This window comes from Ambystoma mexicanum, chromosome 8, assembly GCF_040938575.1.
Source record: "Ambystoma mexicanum isolate Mex_15411 chromosome 8, UKY_AmexF1_1, whole genome shotgun sequence".
Lineage (NCBI taxonomy): Eukaryota > Metazoa > Chordata > Amphibia > Caudata > Ambystomatidae > Ambystoma > Ambystoma mexicanum.
In genome coordinates this window covers 588759424-588773169 of record NC_090929.1, presented here as the reverse complement: position 1 = coordinate 588773169, position 13746 = coordinate 588759424, and positions in this window count along the sequence as shown.

Sequence of the window (13746 nt, the reverse complement as noted above, 5' to 3'; positions counted from 1 at the left end):
AAAATAAACTATTCCCACTCAATAGTACTACTTTTTATATTCTCACAATAATTTGGCCTTCACTTGAGACATTTTCAACTCGTTAATTTTGTGTCTCCTGACCTCTTGACTTTCTTAGTCGATTAATCGATTTAAAAGGTGCCACTTTCTCTACAGTAATAGTGTGTGGCTGAGGAGCTTATTCTTTCGAGCTGATAGGACAACACATTTTGCAACAATGCATTGATCATGAGTGTAACATTTCCGGCAAGTGGTTTTAAACCAAAAAGGCAGCGTCAGTGAAGGAAACAGAGAAAGAAAAGATTATCTGGAAATTGCTCCTGATCTCATTATTACCAGATCACTTTGGCGCATGTGATTCGAGAGCTTGGTTGTGAGTTTGCTTGTTACCTGTTCACATAATTCTTGCTCATTTTGGCTGTTGAGCAAATGGATAAAAAAAATCTGACTATCCCAAAAGTCTCAAACTAGCAGAGGAGGTTCAATGAAAGAGCAGAACATACCAAAATATGATCAAATGGCCAGTGTTCAAAGTGGGCGGAACGGTTGCGAGCAGCGTTCCACTGCATTTATTGTTTACCGTTAACAGTTCCACTACTTCTTGTAACCATTTTAACCATTCCGGGAACTGTTCTGTGTGAAGTTAAATCGCACTACTCTACTTTACCATCCAATAGCAGTTACAGCTAAACTGAAATCTGTTTCAACTTGATTGGCTGTCAACCAGCATGGTTGCAACCAATGAAAAATGTGTTGCATGATGCTTCCTTTATTTGCTGCCGAAGGAATACAATATTGTACTGATCTTGTGTAGCCTGTTTAAGAATCACCAAGTATTCACGTCCTACCAAGCGTTATCCTGTCCGGCCTATCATAACTCAGGGTAGCCCCTGGCTACATATTAGCATTACCTGCCTTTGTCAATAAAGGAGATGGGACCTAGGCCCCATGCATGTAATAATGATACTGTGTATCTATCGCTCATGGTTGGGTGTCCCAACATGGTCAGTACAGGTGCAAATTAGACCACTCGATTTCAACTACCCGATTGACATTCTCACTCACATTTATCTGATTACATTGCCTGCCACCTTAACACATTGCCAGTGGCGACTTGTTCAATTACTGTTGTGCTTCCCATTTGTATGCATCGCCAGGGATTACATGTTCAATTACTATTGATGTCAGAGTTAAAATGCTGTAGCATATGTTGGATACATCTGCTCCCCTGTAAAGTAGTTTAGGGGGCTTGCCTGTGAAGACCTTAGCTAGTTTATGCTTATCCTTACAATAGGGAACTCCTTTGTGTCATGTCTGTTAGATCTCTGGCTTAGCCAGCTCTTAAACCATGCATGCCACTACTGTCTTGACTGCAGGGCACCTGATAACCGACCTGTGTATTAGCCTGTGTATTAGCTCTTCCAGCCTAGTTGTAACTAGCTTGCATACAGACAACCCGCTCACTCCCTGTAAATCTGGTATGCCAATTAATACCCTATTCCCAACCATGTCCTTTACTAATATACCACCACTTTGGGTTAAGCCAACAAGCTTTCTAACACCTCTTACGATCATGCCTACCAATATCAGACCAACTAGGTTTCTACCGCAGATGGTCTTAGAGGGTAATCACCTGAACTAAGGTTCCCCGTCTGTTGGAGAGTACCGTGATTTAACACCTTGCCAGGGTATTCAAAGTACAGACGCCAAACTAACACCTAAATTACAATGCTCAGTTATGAAAAGAAATGAAAGGCTGGGCTCCACACTCCACTATAACTTTCTAATCCACACCAGACGACCTAACCAACCTAGCCAAGTCCATTCCCAAAGGACTTTCCCTTCCAAGAACTTCAAAAACTAAAAAAATCACGCCCAAACTGAAACCCCCCAGTTACAAACCTCAGCAGATTAAAGGTGAATTAATAAATGCGAGATCCCTTGTAGCTCATGCAGTTAGCAATAACCAAAACATGGCTCCATGGAGCGGCCGGGCCCTCCCTCTCACTTACTATCCCTGAGAACTACACAATCTTAAGACTAGACAGAGAATAGTCCAGAGGTGGAGGCATTGCATTCATCACTAAAACTAGCTTGGGACTTAGAGCAGTGACTCAACTCCTGGTTACATCATGCAAATTGTTGACTGTCAAACTACCCCTTTCCAAATCTCGTACACTAAACATGTATTTGATCTACAGACCTCCCGGCCCTATCGGCTCGTTTGAGGAAGACATCACTACTATTTTAATTTTAACTGCCATTACCAAACCTAGCTCTCAGATATTAGTTTTAGGAAACTTTAACATGGGTTTCAACAACCCCAACAATCAGCAGGCCTTGACTCTGGCCAACACTCTTACGGAGCTTGGACTCACGCAAAGGGTCAATCAGCCGATGCACGTCAAAGGCAGAACCTTAGACTGGGTGGGGGACCGTAATTGTAATACTGTTATTACATCTATTGAACCTTACACCTGGACGGATCACTTTTATTGAACTTCACCATCCAAGATTCTCTGCCACACTCTAGCAACAATTTGCACCCCCCCTGCTCGTAAGAAACATACACAAGATTACGGTGGACGAACTAAAGCCTCTTCTCCACCCCATCTTAAACCCACTACCGGCTACTTTAGATCCAACTATGTTTCTAGACCTTTACAATGCTACTGTCTACCACGCTATGGACGAAATTGCACCCCTTAAATTGTGCAAAAGCAGACCTAGAGCCCAACCGAACTCTTGGTTTACTCCTAAACTTAAAGCCACCCGAACAGAAAAAAGGAAAGCGGAAGTTGTGTGGAAAAATCACCCTACAACTGCCTACAAGGACAAATTAAGGAAAATTACTGCTGCATACAAATCAGAAATACTACAAATGAAACATGACAATTATAACAATAGGATTAGTAAAGCCAGTTCCAGCACTAGGGAACTCTTTATCATTGTAAGAGAACTGGAATCCCCTATCGACCCCCCACCCCCACAGACACCTGCAGTAAGGATAAAGCACGGTGTACTAATATCCAAAAAACCTTATCCTCTAGGATCTCACTCCTTCAAAATGAAATAGCAGCAAAGAAATTGACCTTGCCTAACTTAGGCATGACCCAGAGCTCCTTTTCAAACTCTAAGAAACCTGACCAGCAAATCAAATTTGCTCAAGTATCTATCCAAGAGGTGGAAGATATCATAGCTTCACTTAAACCCTCGAGATGCCAGTGTGATACCTGCCCAGCCTCCAGAATTAAAAAAGTGTCCAGATACCTAGCCCCTTTCATTACCCCCTTAATTAACGCATCTTTCCAATCATGTATCGTGCCTACTAATCTAAAGGATGCTTGGGTTTTACCGCTCTTAAAGAAACCTTAACTCGACCCAAGCATTCCACGAACCTTCGACCCATCACCACAGTCCCTTTCTTATTAAAAATACTGGATAAAGCAGCCTACCTCCACATATAATAATACTTGGAAAATAATAACCTGCTGGGTCTGTGACAATCTGGATTCAGACCTCACCACGGTACTGAAACCGCCTTAATAGACCTTAAGAACCAGATTGATGAACTGCAAGATAATGGGAAACTTGCCCTCCTACTCTTATTAGATCCATCTGCGGCATTTCACTTGGTGGACCACAAGTGCTTTGTAACCATCTGTCCACTGCAGCCCACTTCTGCCCTGAGGCTACAACCTGGATTCAATCCTTTTTGAACAACAGGTCCATGAGAGTGTTTTCAACCTCAGCTGCAGCAGACCCCAGTACGATTACATGCGGTGTTACGCAGGGATCTTGTACATCGCCCACGATGTACAACATCTTTACTAAGCCTTTATTTGATAACCTGGACCACCTGGTTGTCACCTACACCAATTACGCAGATTACATCCAGATCCTCAAACCAATTATTGGAGACTAGGATAGGGATTTAGCCTTAGTTAACAAAATCTATATCATCATTCAGGCATGGATGGCGGCACACGGCTTGCGTCTGAATGATGATAAGAATGAGCTCCTCGGACCCCTGCCAAGCTGACTAAACTCTGCAACCAATACCTCTCATTTTATATTGACGATATTGACATTAAACTGGCAAAGGGGGTAAAAACCTTAGGCCTCTATATAGACTCATCACTGAACTTACGTAAGCAAGTCAAGGCCACAGCCTCAGCAACTGCATACACCTGTAAGTTGATCCATGCTTGTAAACCTTTTCTATCTACTGAAAGCTGCATTACACTAGCGAGAGCGTTAATCCGCTCTAAACTCGACTATTGTAATGCACTTTACCTGGGTGCTAACAAATACATTATAAACAAACTCCAAATCTTACAAAATAATGCAATTAGAACAGCTCTTAGCTTTCCAAGAAGACAACATATCTAAGAGGCCAGACGGAAGGTCAATTGGCTCCAGACTCCACCTTAAAACGGCTTCCCTGACACACAAATGTCACATTCAGCTCCTAGATATCTAATGGAAAAGTTGGTAAAAAACTCATCAACACGCCCTACGAGGACGGCCAACTCCTTCTGCTTAAAAGTCCCTAGATTTAAACTAAAAAAAGCAGGGGGTAGTAACTTTCCTGTTCTCGCAGCTCAGTTGCGGAACTCTCTACCTACAACATTGAGAGCCAATCAGTCTTTCCTCAGCTTCAGACGTTGGCTGATTACAAAAGAATTAGCTGCAACAAAAGCTTGCCTCTTACTGGTACAGACCACATCAACTCTTGCTGGTTATTCATTGTAAATTGCTCACATGTATAGATTTTTTTGGATTAGACTCCTAGCTCCTATTAAACTGACCTCTTCAACTGTCCCTGATTATTTTTGTAATCTTTTCACATGTATAGACTTGTTGTATTAGACTCCTAGCTTTGTGTAAATAATTATCCAATATATATTTTTTTTATTATATTCTTACCCTCGTGTTAATAATGTATCTAATCCTTTGAATAGCTTGTGTAACCATCTTGCAGCTCACCATATGTAAATTGAAAATTCATATGCAATGTGCCCAGATAACTTCGGGTTTGGATTGCTATTTGAATAAAGAAAGAAAGAAACAAACAAACTTCAGAATAGCCGAGTCTGTTTCTACTCACTGAGACATAATTTCCTACCCTCAAAGTGAAAGGCGAAAGCCTCCTACTTTCACTGTACTGCACCCACTTGCCCGACCTCTGTTATTGAAGTGCGGAAGCTGGGCATCTGCCCTGTCTCTTCCCCTTCGGCCATTTTTAAGCTGGACAGCAGCAGCTAAATGCCATGTTAAGTGTATGTGGCCGAAGAAGGTGATGTGTATAGGTCTGCTACTGCCACCACCATCACAGAGCTGCAAAGCAAGTGCCTAGTCCAACCCCAGGGATTCTACGTGTTTATCTGCGCATGCATAGCCGGACAGGGGAATCCTCAAGGTTTGCTTTTGTCATAGGCAGGGGGTGTGTGGTGCAATTATCTGCACCACTGGACCCGCCTCGTTATACACTGTCTTTAGTGGAGGCAACACTTCTTCAATGGAAATCCCTACCACTTGGAAACCTTTGACTGCTCTCCCTTTAAATGGGTTCTTTGCCTCCCTTTTTGGCATCTTGGAAGCAGGGCCACCAAAATGGCTCAGATGAGGTATGAAAGACAGAAGGTTTGAACGAGATGGAGTGGTATTTAATTGAGAATATTGGGCCTCATTACAAGTTTGGCTGTAGCCTTGCCGGTAAAACCGGCAGGCTGCCGCCAAACTTGTGATTTTTTTCCGGCAACTGTGAATGGGCAATTGCTGGGGCATTCCGGCCCGCCAGACCCGGTATTTGCCCATTTGCGGGTGCCAGAAAAGAATTCTCCCCATTCCCTTTGAGCCCAATAGGGCTGAATGGGAATGGGGTGATCGGATGCACTGACACCATTCAGAATGGTGCTGGTGCATCCGACATGCTGTACTCGCGGGTGCCACTCTGCCCGCCTGGTCAGACCTGGCAGGCAGAAAGGCACCCGCAAGCCCAACTCGGACTTTGCCAGCCCCGGAACTATGGTACCGGCAAGTTTACCGGTACCGTAGTTCTCGGACCAGCAAACTTGTAATGAGGCCCAATGTCTCGCTGCCAAATATGGATTGGCGCGGGTGAGTTTGCGACACTCCCTTTTAAACGCTCAGAACACATTTGTTTGGCATCAGTATTTTTGGCCATCTCCGTTTGTTCAATTTAAGTACCACAATTTAAAGCCAGGTAAACATAACCGACTCTAAAACCCTTAGCAGCTTATCATCAGAGGTGATGAAGAGCTGCACTCCATCGTCCATTGTTGATGGCGCTGGAATTTTCCACGTCCTCAGATCCTTGATTACGACAAAGCAGCTCAATAACCTGTGCTACCATCTGGCAGTAAAGCCCAGACGTGCACAACTGCAGATATGGAAGAAAGTACAGCAGAACGAGAAAAAGAAGCCAACAAAACTAAACTAAACTTTCCTAAATTAAACTCTGCATTTTGTAATTGTATTTTTAAAGTTTCAGCACATTTGATGTTCTTGACCCATGTCACTGTAGCATGAAAATAGCTCTTCATACTTGTTTAAGCCAGAATTTTCGACATAGCTTTATTCAAGTTGTGGAATAATGGTATTCTGAAATAGTAATTCTGGCTGGCATTCGTCAAACAGCATATAGCCTTTCAAAGTGAATGTTAGACAGTTCTAACCACTCAAGTTTCCCATGCGTTATTATTGCTAAAGAAATGTAAAAGAGGAGAGAAGAGGAAGGTCAAGAGACAACAACACTGCCAAAGGAAGAGACCATAAATGGCAAAATGAAGGGGTAAAAGATGGGCGTGGTGAAATGGAAAGGGAGGCAGCAACCCGTATACCTACACAAAGCAGAGTGGATCAGAATACCATTTTAGGAAAGCTGACCAGATACTCCCAAACTTGTACAGGCTCCCGCTCCTTTCTAATTATAACTGTCCTTTGAAATTGGATTGAACAGCGCAACAAGTTGCGGCAATACAAGGTTTATAATCATTATACATATATATTAAGAGAATATTATACACCACCACGTTATTTGTTCATCTTTCCTGAAAGAAAGGTCTGCATGACCTGCTTACGTTTTTGTTTGAACATTTCATGTACATTAGGGGGGTAATTCATAGAATTCAGAAGTAGCGCACGCGGGCAGCACAGAGAGGGAGTGTGCGCCAGCCATGTGCGCTAAACAGCATTCTGGCGAACCGCGCATTTATGGATTTCCCAAGCCATTTTGCAGCCGTGGCGCAGTGAACATCCCGCAGCGCCAGTTACACCCTCAAGAACGCCCATTGCGCAAGGAAAAGCCATAGAAATCCCCAATATGGCGCAAAGGGCCGCGCTAACCCTGGACCAGTTTACAGGTCCCCTACACCGTAATAGCACGAAAAACTATGTGTACCCCGCTCGCGGCAGACAAAACGCGTGAAAATCTCCCTGCACACCCCCTTCAATACGCGTACCCCGCTTGCAGCAGCCAAAACGCGTGAAAATCAACTCCTGCACACCCTTGAATACGCTTACTCTGCCTGTGCCAGGCAGATTGCATGGAAAAAGTCCCCACTGTGGTGTGGGCTGCCTATGGGTCATGGTCAGGGTTGATGGGCTGCCTGCGGGGCATGCCCAGGGGTGTATGGTGGTTCCCTGTGGTGTGGGCTGCCTGCTGGCCATGGTCAGGGGTGATGGGCTGCCTGCAGGTCATGGTCAGGGGTGATGGGCTGCCTGCGGGGCATACTTTGGGGTGTATGGTGGTGCCCCGTGGTGTGGGCTGCCTGCAGGGCATGGTCAGGATGGATGGGCTGCCTGTGGGTCATGGTCAGGGTGGATGGGCTGCCTGCGGGGCATGCCCAGGGGTGTATGGTGCTCCCCCTTGGTGTGGGCTGCCTGCAGGGCATGGTCAAGGTGGATGGGCTGCCTGCAGGTCATGGTCAGGGGTGTAGTGGGGGGCCTGTGTGGTGGGCTGCCTGCAGGGGGTGAATGTGGCTCCACACCACACTGGTGCGCGAATCTGGGGTACACGAGTGAGCTGTCCATACGATTTCACTGGTGCGAGCGGGGTACCTGTATTCCGGGGTACACGAGTGAGCTGTCTACGCGATTTCACTGGCGGGAGCAGTTTACATGTATTTTGGGGTACACGAGTGAGCTTTACACTGTCGGGTGTCCCGACCCACGTTTGAGCTATCATGCTGCAACATTTGGTGCTGTGGGCTTAGAAAATCCAAGATGGCCAAAAAGCCCACATGTGCGCCAGAATCCAGGAGAACCACGCGGTTTGTGCGTACACCAAAATGGCTGCCTAACTTGCCTCCCACCAGTGCGAGCATGATGGGCCAGGGTGCCATGAGTGGAATGGGTGCCAAAGGTAAAACAGCAGCGCCTGTTAGCTCAAAAACGCTTTAAAATTACCTTTGGTTTCTCTGAATGCCAGCTCAAAATGCCTATTTTCAAACGTTGCAACACATCCAAAAATCTCACTGAACACCAGCGGACATCTGGCAGAATGAAGTATGTGTGCATACAAAATCTGGGAAGATGAAGAGCCCAAAACAATGTTCATAACAAAACTGGCTGAGCTATGCATGTCAGCAGCCTAACTGAAACTGGATTAAAACCACCAAAATCGAAATGTTTAAATTAACTGAGTGACCTACTTTTGAGTGTCACATAGTTTGTAACTGTTAAAATGTCATAGTTTTGAACTTAGAATCAGCATTCTAGCTGCATATGTAAAAATTGTATTGACTTAAACTGGGGAACAAAAAATGACATGTAGCTAAAAACTGGCTTAAAGAGATTCCAATTCTGCCTGACAGGTTCCCAGGCCTGGCTGCATTCTGTTGCCCCTGCCAAAAGGAGGTCACACACTCTCTGATTGAATTACCAGGGGACTGCAAGAAACTAAACAAAGGGCCCAGGCAGATGGTTTATTTGGGGGGTCGTAAATGGCTTTCTTTTGAACAAAGCCCTTCCTTGACTCAGGCAGATGGTTTATAGGGGAGGTCGTAAAGTGGCTTCCTCTTGGCAGAAACGGGGAGGGGCAGCCCCCCTGAGAACAGGCTGAGCTTAAAGAAAGTGGGCAAACTGGTTTCTCAACCATGTGACCTGGGAAGACACACCCCTGTTGGCCAGAATATGATTTTAAGAAAGATGTATAACTCATGGTGCGGACTTGTCAAAATTATCTAAATGATACCATAATTCTTGTGATTTTTCTGCCCACATTTTAAGAGGTTTTAGGACCCGGTGGTTTGATCTGGGAGTTTACGAGCGGAAAAGAGGTTGTTACTCTAAATGTATGCAGGTTAAAAATCTGACACTTCCTTATCTAAATGCCCACATGCCTTGCACACAATTGTATAAATTTGGAGAAAAATCCGATATGGGGAAAGCTACTAAAAAGCGCAAAATGTTGCCATTTCTGAATGCAAGCCCCCAGGAAGAGCAGAGTTTGAACAGAGTATACCTCATGTGATATGTGATGGGTGCATGTAATTTTAAACAACTGTGTATCTGTGCAATATGTATTTGAATCAAATATAGATTTGTGGGCAAACTGACCAGGGGAGGATCCTCTGACCCATAAAACCTACAGCATCACTCTGACTCACATTTCCTTCCCCCAATCAAGGAAGAGAGAAAAGCTTGACCGATGATCAGTTGAGAGAGGGGCTGGCTTAGTGATGCTGCGCACACATCCACTTTCAAAAGACATAAAAAGAGCCACTGGAAGCTAGAGAGGACATTCAAATCCAGTTGCTGCGGAGCGTTTTGCCGGACCACACAACATCCAGAAGATACCAGTTCCAGACTGACTCTAGCTACATACTCCAGAACCTAGAACTTATACTTTAGAACCTAAATCAGAGGCCTAAAACCACAAGCTGAGTTCTCTGCAGCAGGCCTCAAATCATTGCAAGCTACTCACAGCCGGGCGAGCTGCTTGAATCCCTTGCCAAGAACTTTTGCCAGGACCAGTGCAGAGATCCAGGAGCCGTGCAGAGACCGCTGTATCCGGACAGACCAAACCAGTGCCAGACCAGACCAGACCGTGCAGAACTGCAGACCCAGAGACCAGATCGCTGTGAAGTGCCGCTAGCCTGATTGATCAGATCCGTGACGAGGTCCAGTCCTTCCAAAATATATTGTGAGTACTTAGGTCAGATTGTGACAGAAATAAGCTTTTAGTTTAAAATAATCTAATCCAAACTATTTTAATCTAACCAGAACTGCCTCCTAGAATTTGTCACTTGTCATTTGTAAAGCTGCACCACTGTCATTTGTCAATTCTGCAGCTGCAAAGGTGTCACCTGTCATTTTGAGTTTACTTTAAATCCGAAAAACGACCTTTGCAAAATCGTTCATATCTCTGGAACCGTTTGGGCTACGAACTTGGTTTAACTTTCCTCTGAAAGCTTAGAATCTAAGCTTTCCAACGAGCCTAGAATCGACATCCTATTCCTTAGAATTTTTCCGCAATCATGATTCACGCACTCGCGAATTTTACCGCGATTTGCGATTTGGTTAAAAATCCAGCCACGTGTAACCATCAGCAGTCATTTCTTTCCTTGCTAAAAATTCGTTTGCCTCTTAATCACCATCTCTGAATCATTGCTAAAGTGAGCCTGAACTCATCCCAAGTATCTCTCAATCACCCTGGACTTCCCAAAGGGAATTAAAACCATTTTCGGCATATTTTTCACTTCCTTGCCACCACATTCAAGCACTTGGGCCGGTGTTTTAAAACTCATACCTGATTTCGCTAAGTTGCTGGGGGGGGAATTGAACTGAATTATATTTGATTGCATTTCTAAGAACTGTGTGCTCTCCTCTTCATCTCCTTACATTGCATAAAGGGGGGGTGAATTGTCAAAGAAAAGTGATTGCTTGTTTTGTTGAAGTCATATCAAGTTATTTCTGTACTGCATTTATTCCACCTTGCATTTCCTTGAACCATATAAAGAATTCTCTACCCCTTTATTCTTCTGTTCCTATTCACAAGTGTGCTATCTCATCTCCTATACTAACTCCTCATTGATTATAAAGAAGTGTGCTAGTGTCAGATTACCCATTGTTGATTAACATTATATTTATAAGGGCGATATCGATTATTAATTTATTATAAAAGCGTGGTATCTATATTTTGTCTTATTTCTCAAATAAACCTTTTAAACTTGCAAAACAGAACTACTTCTTGGCTCAGTGGGGTCAGGGGCATTCTAAGAGAGGGGTGTTATATAGGGGTAGTCATCCAGAACTCATGAACTGGACATAAAGATATATCAATAAGGGTTTCCATTCAGTATCCCAGACTAGGCATTGACTTAGCTGTAGTGTTGAATTGAATCTTCTTACAAATTGGGGGCTCGTCCGGGATTCCGTATTAGATCTATCACCTGTGCAGATTAATACAGTGTGCTAACTGACAAGATATATACATCCGGTCGGATCACCACGCTGTGTTACGCTGTAAAGCACTCCTCAAAAGGACGCTCTAAGGGCAAGGTCTGTTTTGCAAAAATAAAATACAAACTTCTGTAAGTCAGGAAGGAACTCAAATTCCAGAATGACGACCTTGGTAGATATGAAAATAGCCAGAGAGCACTTCTTACATAAGCTATTTGTGAGAGGCGAATGGACTCATCAGGACCAGACGGTCTGGTTGCAGGCAATCGCACCCCAGATCACTGAAACAGGGTCAGATACATGGAGAGACCAGGGTCCCTTACATGTGGCCCTGAGTGAACTATATATAGCCCCTAAGGCCAAGGATGAGCACAACAAGATTGTCAGGGTAGCGGCATATTTATATTCACATATGGAAGCCATGCAGGACAAAAGTGCTGAAGGCCAAGATCTGGCGAGTAGGCAACTGCTGGCATTACAGAAGGCCCAATCTGACCTGGTCTCTTCTGAGCAGAGGCTGCAGAGGAGCCAGGAGTCAGAAAATGATAGTAGGCAGTAAATCATTAAAATAAAAGAGGACATGGATAAACTGCAACAGGAAAAGACGGACCAGGATACCAGAATTTTGGCTTTGCAGAAGGAGCACCAAGACAGTCTGGACTCCTTACTGCAGAGCCAGAAAAAGCTGGAACAACAGATCAATTTCAACAGGGCATGCACAGAGCAGGTAGCCACCCTGCAAATCCAACTAGACAGAGGGAAAGAGGAAAGCAATCAATTGATTTTGAAAGACCTGGATACCCAGGCAGAGTTTGATGAAGAACACCAGAAAGCTGGTGCCTTTCAAAGACAGAGGGACGACCTGGTGTCACAAAAGCAGGCTCTTAGTCAGGAAAGGGATACCTTAGGCCAGGAAGTCTGCCACTTAAAAAGGAAAATGGAAGAAAATCACCTGGCCCTCCAGGGACTGGGTGACCTCCAAAAAGAACACCAGAACTTGTTAGAGCACACCAGGAGGGTGGACGATGCTCTGGCAAGAAAGGAGCAGGCCAATAGGGACACAGCTCAGGAGGTAACCCTCCTGCAGCAGAGACTGGCCCAGTACTCCAGGACCAATCAGGAGGCACAGAGAGAAAATGAGGCTCTCTGTCAGCACAATGATAGGCTCCAGCAACAGGTAGCGGTGCAGGAGAGACTGATAGAGTCTAGTAAGGCCTTAACTGAGGAACTGAAAGCGCAGGCTCTTGCATTGCAACAGGGAGCAGGGGCGGATAGAGACCAGGTTCGCTGGGAGAGGGAGACTCCTGAGCATAACCTCAGGAGCCCTAGTACCAGAGGCCTTCATATCTCTCAGTCCCTGGACTCTGCCAACCCCATGTCCCCTGGCGCACATGAGCACCGGGCCACAGGGATGGCAGATTACTATCCAACCAGAAGTATGGGGCTCATAGGCCAGTACCTCCCAGGAATGGAGGGGCGGGCATCCGGGTATGGGAACCCAAGCACAGTGCAATTTAGTGGGGAACCCAAGGAGAGTAGGCCCACTAAGTGCATCCTGAAAACTTCTGCCCAGTTAGGTCAGTGGGGGGGTACCCATCAAATCCTGGCAGCAAGGAGGAATCTGAAGACTCCTCTGAATGGCGCAGGACACAGGAGACCAGGTCCCCACATTCTGCCAGCCATTCCCAGGCTCGCAGAATCCGGGAAAACCTGGAAGATCAGACAGGAACCTCTGGGAGCAGTGCCTCTGAGTCAGAGGATGAATGGACCAGGGTTACCCGAACCAAAAAGGCCAATAAGGCAAAAAGGGCCTTGCTTAAGGACCCATTGAAGCAAATAAAGGCAATAAGGAGTGTCATCACGCCTTATCATAAGAACGCCAAGTATTCCGTTTGGGAACACTTGGAGTTCTATGAGCAAATGATGGAGACTTTCCATTTGAAGGACAGCAGTAGCTGCATCCAGTACGTCAAATGGACATTCTCCCCAGAATACTCCATTTTCTTTGCGGGGCTGGAGGACCAAAATCATTTAAGATGGTCCATCTATAAGGCGGCCATTTTGAAACATTTTTCTGTTCACAGAAATCCTCAAGAGGCTCGCAAGGCAGCCTACAATTTGCAATGTGGGGAGGATCAGGCCCCACAAGAGTTTGTGCAAAAATTAAAACGTGCTTTTGCACAGACCACCAGAAGGGTGCGCACGGATAGCAGAGAATTTATCAATACGTTTTTCCATGCCTTACCCAAATACATAATGACCCAGCTCGTGAGAGATTTTCATGAGAAAAGATCTTTAGACTGGGTAATTGAACAG